The sequence below is a fragment of the Schistocerca americana genome, chromosome 6 (assembly GCF_021461395.2).
Source record: "Schistocerca americana isolate TAMUIC-IGC-003095 chromosome 6, iqSchAmer2.1, whole genome shotgun sequence".
In the NCBI taxonomy this organism is placed as follows: domain Eukaryota; kingdom Metazoa; phylum Arthropoda; class Insecta; order Orthoptera; family Acrididae; genus Schistocerca; species Schistocerca americana.
Window position 1 is genome coordinate 423,833,738 of NC_060124.1, and position 13,338 is coordinate 423,847,075.

Consider the following 13,338-nt stretch of genomic DNA (forward strand, 5'->3'; position numbering starts at 1 on the left):
ATAATTCACCCACCTAAAAACCATTGTTCAGAGAAATTGGATATTATGGCCCCTAAATTAATAGGACACTGTAAGTTAAAGGCAAAAACCTGGAAGCAGATAAAGAGGATAGTGTGTCAGCAGAATCACTAGCTTGTCTTTCCTTTGTTGGCAATGTTTCATTCAAGATAGGTAGAATCCTCCAGAAGTTTCAGGTTAAACTGGTTTTCTACCCCCTGGGGTCAGTGAAGGATGGTTTGTTATCACAGAAGACTGGAATCTACAAAATGCCTTGCCAGTATGGTACATCCTATGTTGGTCAGACTAGGTGCACCAGGCAAGAACACTGCACTGAACATGAATGCTGCACTGAACATCGATGTTGCTCCTGCCTTGTGCAAACAACCAAGTCTGCTACTGCTGAACATTGTATCTTCCACTGGATATTCAGTGGCATAAGATAAATTTATAATTTTAGCCAAAACAACAGTATTTTGGGACTCCATTGTTAAAGAATCTGTGGGGAAATTTGATGAGCCATGATAATGGTTACTGATTTGATAATGTGTAGACCCAATCATTTCCACAATTTTCACCCCTAAAGAAGGCACAGTACACCAATGGCTGTGATGAGCAACAATCCTGGGACAGTAGAGTTCTGCAATTCCACCACCAAGAGCACTGCCTTCTAGGTAGTGTGGTCAGTATGTAACCACTGTCTTAATGCATGTGTAGACTACGCATAATACACTAACAAATTGTGGGACAGTGGGAGTCTCCAATGGCTCACCTGAAGATGACTGGTAAGTGCCCATTCAAAATACCACAGATGACAACTGGCAGCAAGCCTGAAACTTCTTTAAACATTCAGTCAGCTAGTAAAATTTTTAAATTCACAGAAATTTAATTGTGATGACTGACTGGAATTTGATGGTAGGAAAAGGAAGGAAGGCAAAAAACAGGAGAATATGGACTGTGGAAAAGAATAACAGGTGAAGACAATCGTTGGGATTTTGCACAGAGTGCAATTAAATCATTGCTAACATCTGGTTTAAGAATAATCAAAGAAGATTCTATGCATGGAAGAGATGTAGAGACATCAGGTATTCCAAAGAAATTATGTAACGGTAGGTCAAAGTTTCAGAAACCATAATCTTCTGATTACGCTGGCACAATCTCTGGAAAGATCAGTCGACTCCAGCAAAAACATGGCACTCAGTGGTCTTTACTCCTATTAGCAAAAAGATACAAAGTCTCCTTTGTATTGTTAAAGATGATCTTGGTCTCCAGAAATTGGATGTGTGTTTCATTTCCAAGCAAATGTGACCAGTCTTATTGTGGGGCATAACATTAGAACAGTGTTCAAATGTGAGTCCATGTTCCTGAATATGCAGTGCAGTGTGCCTCCTGAATGAGCAGCAGGCAGGATGTAATGTGGTGTCATGGAGTTACAAGCTTCCTCAATGCGATATTAGATGTCATGTTCCATTAGGCTGCCAACTGTTGCCTTACACCGCCATATACACAGCAGGTCAAACCACACAAACAAATTGCATTCAGTGTGCCACAGATACTGACACCAAATAAACATGGCTTGCATCTGACGAGTATACTGACATGTTGCTGATGCTCAGCAAATGCTGAAGTGATGCCAATGAAGCACAACCATGCCGTATGCTATGAGATATCCTGTTTGAAGAGCTCCAGCAGCCATTACACTCTTATGCGGTGATCAACAACTTTAGAAACAAGTAGTCTGAGAATGCATGGCAGTGACAGATGAAGACCAGCAAGAAGTGAAGAGATGGAGATGTTTCCATAGCTGCAAAACACCACAGATCCTCTGTCAGCTTACAAGGTGTTGCTGCAGTCACTGGTATCACCCTTACATCTGTATAGCTCGTAGTACTATCTGTCACTGACACAGGAGCTGCATAGGAATATTTTCAATCAGAGAATTACTGTCTCTGAATGGGCTGTCCATAATTTCACTCTGAACCCTTACAAAGCATTAGGTTCTCCCATGAATCAACATTCACAAATTATGATGTAGTGAACCATCATAATATGGTTTACTGGGCCACAGAAAATCTTGGGTGGTTATGTCCTGTTGATTGTCAATGGAGGTAGTCCTTAAATGTGTTGTGTAGAATTCTTAGGGATGAAATCATCAATCCACACTACATCGTCATTACAAAAGGCAGATCAGAGACACCACTGCGTGAAGTCAGGATAGCTGTTAGGAACCTGTGAAGTGTCAGCAATGCCAGTAAAACATTATTAGAGTTCAGTTATTTATTCACAATGTTAACAAGTCATCGTTCTTCTGTGGCAGCCTTGGCTGTTGCTAATTCAGCTGTATGTTCGAGTCTAGCTGATGTCCTATGAATCAGCTCACTGTTTGATGTCAGCAACCCTGGTGGCACAGCGGCTGCTGATGAGCAGTACGGCAGCTCCCCAGCATGAAATGGTTCTCACACTCTGGCTGCAGAGTGTCCTCAGTCCCTCTACAAATTCTACAGTGACCCTTGATGACCCATCCGCAATATACCTGGTGTCAGTAGTCATGTGGTCGGTTGGTCTCCTCACTACTCCTGGTGGGTTTCAGCACCCAAAGGCACCTGAGCGTTGAACAGGAACGTGGGTCCCAAGAGGCCCTGTTGCTGGCTTCTGCATTGAAGTCGTATTGGCAGTACTATGGGACATGATGCTGCTGAAAGACACTCAGTTTCCCCATCAGTAAATCGTAGGTGGCAAGTGGCATGAAGCTCATCCAGTGAAGGCCATCACCTTAGCACACCTTTGGCTAATTCATAAACTGTGCTGGAGCATCTAAAACATAGATTCACTAAAGTATCATAATCATGGAATCGAGTGCTATTACTGTGAATGCCATCAACTCCAATGATCAACTCATGACAAGAGCTGGGGTATTTAAAGGGAGCAAATGTAAGGCTGTGATGCAAAACTCAGTTTGTAGTGACTGAATGTGTGCTCCTTGTTCTGCTACATTCACTTAATAGGCTGTTAACTGCTGTTTTAGTTCCTGACTAAGTGCTTTCATGAAATAGATAACATTTTCTTGCAACATGCTTACAAACTGACAAGTATGCTTGTCTCACTTCCTTAGGTTTTCCATCACCTTTTCTACTGAATGCTTATTCCTTCCTCAGCAGACCGCATCGTGACTTGACCTACTTGTGACATAATAGCTTGCTTCCTGCTTCAGCCTCTGTCTCTGGCATGACCTGAATTTGCCTGAGGCAATGTTAGTGAGTTTTAATAAGAAAATTTCTGATTTCTACTCATTTCTATTTTGTACCGTAAAACAGGTGAAATGTATCAAGCTTTTACTGTTGACAGTTTAGGTACTCTCCTTGAAAATGTTCCTCTAGACATTTAAGGCCATTTGTGGATATATCACAATAGTCGCCCAGCCATTTTGCATGTGATGTTATGCAAGGACAGAACAGCACTTTTCCTGGAAGATGGTTGCGATGCCATGGTCCTCAGGAATGGCACACACTGTCCACTAATTTAACGCTAGCAGGTTTCTTTTTGTGGGAGTCCCTAAAGAATTGTATTTATGTCACTAAACGCACAACCCCAAATGACTTCAAATGGCGCATCAAGGAAGCTTGTCACTCCATGAGACCAACGACGTTACATCTTGTCTGCATATCGTTTGAAGGCACATTATGTTGCACACTCAGAAGCCTGGGACACATTTGAACACCTCACTTAAATCAGCATTCCACTACCAGAGCATCCATCAGAACACAGGCAGCTAGTGTGTACAGCATGTTGCATCCACTCCTAACACTTCAAAGGTTTCTGTATCCCAAATTAAACATGATAGAAATGTGATTTACAATGATTTGTACACAGATGTTTTAAATACATCAGCTACATGATTGAAAAACCTAATGTTCTGTTTACGAAACTGTATCTCATTGCTCTGGAAAAGAGCTCAGTAAAATACGTTCATAGCCCCCACAGAAAGTGTAACATATCCTATGTGGACCTATCTCAATAAATATTTCTCTCACCTATTGTTTTGTAAGTTACATAGGCATCCACTTCATCTGGAACACCCTGTATGCTAATCTAGATTGTTAACTTGTCAGATGCTGATTAACCTTTTAATGTTGAGACCCATCATGTGGTGTGTCACTGAGAGTGTGTACTCACTGTGAGGCCTGTTGTACAATGGGCCAATGAAAGTGTGCCCACACTATGAAGTCTGTTACATGACAAACCAGTGAAATCATATCCTCACTATGAAACGAAACAAAATTTTTAAGCTATAAAATATTATCAATGTAGAATCATGAAATGTAACCAGGAAAATGAAAGTTTCAGTTCCTTCCTGCTCTTCTTTCGTTTTCTGATGACTGAAATCAATTCCAGTCAGATCTGTACTAAAAATAAAACAGTTGTGTCTGTGTGTTTGTTTGAACATGTTTCTCCAAACCTACTAGATAAATTTTCATGGGGTTGTTGCACGTAACTTGAGGATAGCTTTGGTCACTCTGTAGGCTTTATTTCATTAAAATCAGATCATGGGAAAAAATATATCCATATATTACAGAAATGTATGTACTTTACACATTTCCTCTGAAACCACTGAACCAATTTCAACCAAACTTCCTACACATATCACTTACTGCCTGGAAAGAATCACTGTGATGACAAGAACAACCTATCTATTGAAGGAGTGGGAGTGAAAAGGGAATACAGGCCACAACACCTATACTTTATTCATCCATTATTTGAGAATGAGAGCACTTGCTGACTTTCAACAAACTTTACACATAATTTCAAACCTTTAAAAAACCATTTCTCCCTTACAACCACCACAAAATGACGAAAGGAAAAAGTTCTTCACTTACTAAATGTTCACAGTTCATGCAGTAAAACTGTTGCATCAGGCATGACATTTTAATTTAATACTTCTTTGCTACTAACTATATATGTGCCACATTTTGCTGGCTGTGTTCACATGTGCTACTGAATGTATCAAGATTATGTCATTGTACTGACTGATAGTTCAGGACATGTGATGTCATAAACACTAAGATGCATGAAAGACTGCCACAACATGCATGACATTTACATTTATTATTTCTTTACTGCTAATTACACTCGCAACACATTTTGCAAACAGAATCCAGATAATTACATTCATATTGGGTCTCCAGCTAGAACATAATGTCATCTTGACAAGTATCCACATATGTCACTGAATGCACAAACAAAATTATGTCATAGTACAACACATAGTTCAGGAGATATGATGTCATAAACATTGAGCTGGATGAAAACTAAATTGATTTATTGTTAAAAATTGACAAGGGCAAATATCCAAAAGAAGATGATGAAATTGTTTTGTCTGGTATGTGGCATATAATATTTTCATCTCAAGACCTTATAATACATTAGAATGTGTGTAGCACAAGATACTTATTGATTTGAAGAATATTATGCAAATTAAAGAAAAATAATTACTCTTGGAAAAGCTATTTACTGTAACTTTTTAACTTTATCATACTTGCAAAAATGTTTTATTGATTGATACGGGCAACATGGTACATTTCAGAGTAATGAATACAATGCTTTGCAGTCTTCAATGTGTTGAATCCATACTTCCACATTATTTGTTGCTTAGTGTATATGTTAACAAAAATAATCAATTTGTGACACAATAATGTAATTAGATAGATAAAAAATTTACTCAGAAAGTGGTAGCAGGAGAACACACATATAAAAAATGTTTTACAGATAAATAAATGAATGGACTAGCACATAAGGTAGAAAACAGACAAACTTTGAGCAAGACAGATGAGAACAAAGACTGACATGAGGGTTACATAAGAAGGAATGATGGCCACTGGGCTAATACAATATGATGTAAATGGCTAAATAAAAAATCTACTCACCAAGTGGCAGCAGAAGAACACACATTTAAAAAAAGGTTTTACAGATAAATAAACGGACTAGGACATAAGGTAGAAAACAGATGACTGTGAATAAGACCGATGACAACAAAGACTGACAAGATGATTACATAAGAAGGAATGATGGCTACATGGGCTTATAAAAACGAAAATAATTAATTTTTGACAGTATAATGTAATTGGATTGATAAAAAATCTATTGACCAAGCAGCAGCAGAACACACATATAAAAAGTCCATTTGTTTGTTTATCAGCAAAGCCTCTTTTTATATGTGTGTGTCCTACTGCCACTTGGTGAGTAGATGTTGTATCTTTCCAGTTACATTATAATGTGTATGTTGTGTAATGTACAGATACTTCAATAGCATGATGCACAGCTGCTCGTACCTACTTATCCCCCTCTGTACACATTGTTAGGCAGCGATGTTGCTCATGCCAATGGCTCATGCATGGGGACAGCTTGGGAGGGGTGATAGTGGGGAGCTTATCATGAGCTATACTTTTCCAAATAGGCAGACACATGAGGGCAGCTGATGTTACAGCATGTGCAGTAGCTTACTTACTCACCATCACTCATCATAACAAACCTACTGACATGTGAGTGCAGCTGTGGGTAACAGCTAATTTATTAAAAATAAAGTAATGTTATAGTCAAAATAAATCATATGATAGTGTAATGACATATATGTATAATAAAATTAACCACCAATAAGAACTTAGATGAATAAAGACTCAACCATCCATCACATAATATGAAAAAAAAATTTTTCCTTGAGTGTAGGTGTATCTTTCTTTTCAGAATAGAGATATGTAACATGTACTCATCTTTGTAAGAAGAGATTGACAGCTACTTAACATAAAGAAGATGTGCTATGTTGTAGACAGGCACAATTAAGACACTTGCATAGAGCTTTTGGACACAGCCTTCACCAGCAAAAGAGAAACACACACCATTTACACACAAGCAAGCACACATTATGCACACATGACCGCCAACTCCAGCATCTTGGGCCAGAGCGCCATTCCAACCCGAGATGCTGGAGTTGGCGGTCTAGTGTGCATGATGCATGCTTGCTTTTGTGTATGAACGGTGTTTGTTTCTCTTTTGCTGATGAAGACTGTGGCCAAAAGCTCCATGTAAGTGTCTTCTGATTGTGCCTGTTTGCAACTTAATGTGTCTTCTTTATGGTATGTAGGATTCTACCTTTTTCTACATTGTTGATATTCCTATCTGGAGTTTCCATTGTTTGATGTACTCATCTTTGTTACATAACATTAATTCTATAGTTCATATGGAAAGAAATAATGTGCAATAACTTATAAATTAAAACATAACAGTGAACAGAAATACTTGCTTCAAACTTAGCCTGTGCTCGCCCAAAGTCTGGATCCAAAATAAGAGTGGGTGATACGTAGTTTATTTAGTGTTGTAATTATAGGAGACTGAAAACTTGCTAGTTGGGAGAGGGATAGAAAAAGAAATCAGTCACATCTTTATTGAAAAAAAAAACCATGTACCTTTATATGATAAAATTAAAATATTTAACTGATTTCTGTTAATAGAACATAATAACATATATTACTGTATCACACGATGCAGTTTGTAATAGAATTTTATTCCTGTATTTATACTACTTATGTTCCACACCCTTCAATGCTTTTATTTGTGTATGCTGAGATTTAGTCAATGTGTCAGCAAGTTAGTGTGACTATAAATTAGTTTTACTATAAACATTTTCCTCTAGAATACTAACAATAAATTACAGTCCCATGATTCAGGAATCAATTAATTAATTTTACGAGTTCTTCATAAGTAATATTTTTATATTTGAATTTATGGGGTTCTCAAGTATGCTGCCACCTGTCTGGGAAAACCATCTTTCATCAGAACCTAGAAAAACATACAATATACAGGGTGATTCACGAAGATATGCAAATATTTTAATATGTTATTTCACAAGTAAAACTAAAGAAAAAAGGTTCTTATAAACATAGGTCTGCAAATGTTTAGTTACATAGTTAAAGCTAATAAAAGATTTTCCCTGAAATTTAGCAGCTTCACTAATATGAAGCCATCAGAAAACCGTACGAGGTTAAAGTAAAGCACAATTTCCATTTATTTTGTTATTAGTGATCTGGTAAATCTGACAAAACATGTCCCAGATGTGTATCTGCAGTAGTTTTCCAGAACAACCAGAGAAGCAAAGAAAACTCATTTCAAGGTTAGGAAATGACTGAAACAACTCACTGATGGTTGCCAACAATGAAATAAATGTTTGTACATTCTTAATGGAAAGTAAAGAGATTTACCTGTATAAAAATCTTTGCTTCTCAGGATGTTCTGGAAAACTACTGCAGATACACGTCTGGGATATATTTTATTAGATTCACCGGACCAGTAACAACAAAATAAATGGAAATCTTGCTTTACTTTAATCTCATACAGTTTTGTAATGGTTCCATATTAGCAAAGTTGCTAAATTTCAGGCAACATATTTAATTAGCTGTAACTGTGTAACTAAACATTCTTTAGTTTTACATGTGAATAACATATTAAAATATTTATATATCTTTGTCAATCACCTTGTGTATTAGTTAATTGTCTCTTAACTGTATTTATCATATTTATTTATTATATGCTTGTATTACACATGTGAATTATTATTCCAGGAAATAGTATATATTTTTGTTTTATTTAAGAACAAAAATCTAGACTGATGTTGTAATGATCAGTGTTCAGAGGTGTAATGAGATATTACTTTGTGCCCTTTATTTTGTATCATAACCATATGTCAAAGCTGTAGAATAAATAAAATTAATGATAACCCTCTCACAATATACAAATGAAATAAGTTTTTAAACAAAACATAACCAAATTAGACAGACAATTTGTAGATAACATTTTCTGTCTTTTTTTATTAAGTTACAAGCAACTGAAATTAACATTTTGATTTTTAAAATTGAAATGTTTCTTGCTTTCTCCAATTTTCTTCCCATTAAAGGAGTATAGCATATGGCTCTAGATTTAAATATTTACATGGTTGTTTTGCTGATCTAATTATTATTTCTTCTGTCATTTATCATTATGATGAATCCATCATTGATAGTAAAATTGATATGTTTTAGATAAAGCATGGAAACTTATATTTTAGATACAATTTAAACAGTAAACACAATGAAGAGAAATACATCTGCTTGTGTTACATATCTGTGGACGATGGCTACTGGCATACAGCAAAGGTAGGTCTAGCCAAGTTACATCTAAGATAGCATTAAAAAATTTGGTGTCTACAAATCATCTTCACACTGCACTGTAAATTAAATTATAGTTTAATGGAAATTTTAGGTTTCACGTTATGGTTCATCATCTGTTCTTCAGATAGATGATGGTGAATTCACATGACATAATCAGACATTACTTTTCGAGGGTCATCAGTGGCTGATAATTGATAAAAAGGAAGGTGTGCATGCTGGAGGAAGAGCAGAGTTCACAGGCATGAACTTGTTGGAAATTTATGGCGATTACAGAAATGGTAAGTGTTCAGCAAACTCACAATATTAAATTGTCATCCATTTATATTTCATTGTTCTCCGAAAACAAGGTTATTACTTTGCATTTGTTCCTGTTGTCAATCCATTTCCACAACCAATACAAAGTTCCTGGATTAATTAGCTAGAGTACTATGTACATCACTCAATGGGGCATTTCTGAACACAGATCTTTACTACAACTTTTCTATTTGTTTTCACACGTCAATTTCCATGTAAAATTTAATCATAGTGCTATTATGAGTCCAAATCAAATATTTTTTCTTTGAGCCGGTTTATGTTTCACCAGACTGTGTCATTCTTTTTCCTGTTTGTTAATTTTGGGCAGTTACAGACGAAGTTACTGTAGCTCACATTTTTATATCAGGAATCTTGATCGTCAACAAATATGAATGTGGCTTAGAAGTGCACATGCTGTTGGCTTCAAAAATCATTTGAAAGTGATAATATAAACTACTTGTGATGGGCTAGGAGAGAACTTGGAATTCCACAATTATTTATAAATTCAACCTAAATATGTACAGACAAATCACAGCTTCAGTCTAAAAGTTAAAATTTTCATTACAAATGGCTCCAGTGCCCATTCTGGTGTCACAGAGTGGCACTCCGTCACCATTTCTCTTCACCATAATAATAGAAAAAGTGCTTTAAGTTATATACCTGTATAAGGTCATGCCATTATTCCATATTGGCTAGTGTTCATGACATAATTCTCGTAAGAGACATTGAAAGAGAAATTAAGTTCCCACTCAAGAAGCTTAACTGAAGCCCTCAGAGGAACTGGTTTATAGTTCAGTGTCAACAAAACAAAATATTTAGTCATACAGTGTAGTTTTTCATGGTTGGTGTTTACTACAGTTAAAACTTTCAGTCTGGGAGATGGTAGTTGATGTCTACAACTATTCCTGACATTTTGCCTCCAATGGCAGGAGACATTTTCAGAGGTAAAACAGCAACTGCATGAAGAGCTCAAGAGTCCTCTGCATATATAGAGCTGCGTAGATATCACCATCATCTGTCACAGGCTGTCAATTGCATCATTATCTCTGCCTGGCCCCATTGTTACTCAGTCTAAGAACAGAGAAAGCCAGAGCTATTGAGGAATGTGGAAAGTTTTCCTCCTTCTTATTAACAAGACTATGGATTGCTTCAGGAAGCTGTTGGCCAACCATGTGGCTGAAATGATCTTTAGACTCACCAAGAAGATAAAAGAATACTTCAGAATGGCAAAAGATATATTACATCCACTAGTGGCACGTAGGATGTAAAATCAATGTAGGTTTGGACAACTATATGCTGGAACACAAAAAGAAGTCTTAACACCAGCCTAGCTCAACACAAAAGTAATTGTCATTTGAAACATATTTTGTTGGTGCATAAGTTTGTGGCAATATTGTTTTCATGTTGGTATTCTGGTTTCTATGAATTTATCAATTGATTGTCCTTCTTTATTTGTAGTTCATTGTTGTTATTTGTGTTTAGATATTATCCTTTTATCATTTGAAAATAGTGAGAGGAGCTGTGGATGCTATAAAACCGAGTTCCAAGTGGAGAAATTGGAACATTTCCAACATATTCTTCTGCTTGAATTCAGTAGAGGGATGACCACAGCAGAGGCAGCCAGAAACATTTGTGCCATGTATGAGGATAATTTCATTAATAGTTTTCTCATTTTAAGGAGGATAATTTAGACGTTAGTGACTCCCCACATTCAGGAAGACCTTCAGGGCTTGATGAAGATTGTTTAAATGTGTTATATCTCAATGATCCATGTCATTGTGCTCAAGAACTGACAAATGTGATGAACTGTGATCATTCCACCATCATGCAACACTTCCATGCAGTGGAGAAGGATGAAAAATCAGGTGTATGAGTATTGCATGCTCTATGCCAAAATCATTAACATCAGTGGGTGGCCTTATGTGCATCTCTGATTTTTCATCATCAATTGGCTCATGAACAGTGTTAACCATTCCTATCCTGTATAATTACTGGTGGTGAGAAATGGTGTCTTTATGCTTACATCATGAAAAGAAAGAAATGGTTGATCCCAAACAAAGAGCAACAGCCCATACAAAGACTTTCACACATGCATAAAAGATAATGTTATGCATCTGGTGGAAAAAAGACTGTGTGTTGCACTACAGATTGTTTCCCCAAATTGCTGACATTTATTGTCAACAACTGAGATGTTTTGTAGACTCAGTCCAAGAACAACAACCAGGAAGACTGCGTGAAGTGCTGCTACTCCATGATAACACACACCCATATTCTGCTAGACTGACAAAAACACTATACTGGAGTTGAGTTCGGAAGTCATTCCAGCTTATTCACCTGATATTGTGCCCTCAGATTTTCACCTTTTCCACTCTCTACCAAACAACTTTCAAGAAACTTCCTTTCCATATGAAAATGTGCTCCGAACTTGGCTTGATGATTTCTTCACCTCACAATTATTACAGTCGCGGAATCAAAAATTTACCCCAGCATTGGCAGACTGTTGTAAATAGTGAAGGAAACATATTATTGATGATTGAAGTCTCTGTTATATGTATCTTATGGAAAAACTCTATGGACTTATGCACCAACATAATACTTACAAATTGTCCATACCATAACATGTTGACTGATGGGTAAACCACAACATAAAATCCAGTGAGATGAGCATTTTAGCAAAGATAATGCACACATGTAAAAAGAGACCAGAGAGATTCACAAGCACTATAATAATTTTAATGGGAGAGATGAAGGTATTAAGATAGATAAAATATGGATATTGGCATTGTACCAACAGAATGACAGTAGATTATTTTTAATCAAAAACAGTGGGGACAGCCAAAGAGAATCACACAGTCAGAATCACATGACAAATGGTGGTGCCCTATATGCAGCCTTATAAATGTGGGGTGTCCTCAACCTCTTGAAGCACTTACCATTATCTCTGCAAAGATGCCTCCTGCCATCAAGGAATAGTTTTATACATCAATCATGGCCTCTCGGCCTGGCATTATTAACTGTGATAGACAATGACCATGAAAACCTACACTGTATGATTAAACACCTCTACAGGGAGGATATGTCAAAACTGGGTGAGCAACTACAGGGAGTGTGCAAGAAGAAAGCTCAACAACTGTGTATGCTCACTTTCCTGTTTTGCAGTCGAGATACCTAGACAGTTCTGAAGTTTCTGAAGGTGAAGATGATGTTTTGTTCAACATAAACGTGACACATTTACAACTATATGAAACTTGTGACGTTATGAGAGCAGATCTATCAAACACGGTGAGAACTGGTGGCAACTAGCAGTAAGCTGTTACATTTCTATTTATGTATTAGTAATAGAATGTAGTGTTATGACTGGATTAAGGTTGATGGTGTAATGGTAAGGACTGTTAAACTTAGTGCAGAAGTGTCAGCAAATAGAAGTGTAAGTTGCAGAATAACAGATCAGGAACATTAATTACTGATAATTCTCAAATGCTTATTAACATGCCTTGCACAGAACTGACTAAAGATGAAAGTTCAGTTCTCTCCGAAGAAGGTAATTTTATTTGAATCTGTCTGTTTTCACAACAGTTTGCTGATGAAATTAGGACAGAAATGGCTAGAATATTATGTAAATGTAATTCTCCTACAGTATTAATCATAATTGAAAAGGATGGATCTGAGGAATATCAGTGTGCGTAATTACATCATTAGCTTTACCACTGACAAAGGTAATGCCACAGCTGTGATGAAGAGTGAGGATTATTATAAGAAGATTAGTGATCATTTGGATTCAACTACTTATAAAAAGATTCAGAAAGATTCTACAGCGAAAGTTTTAAAAATTACCCATCAACTGGTAAAATCA

General features: G+C 36.6%; 1 pseudogene; it reads left to right on the forward strand.

Annotated features, from left to right (window-relative positions):
- LOC124620183 overlaps nucleotides 1-13,338 on the forward strand; it is a 350,456-nt pseudogene that overhangs the window by 294,887 nt on the left and 42,231 nt on the right.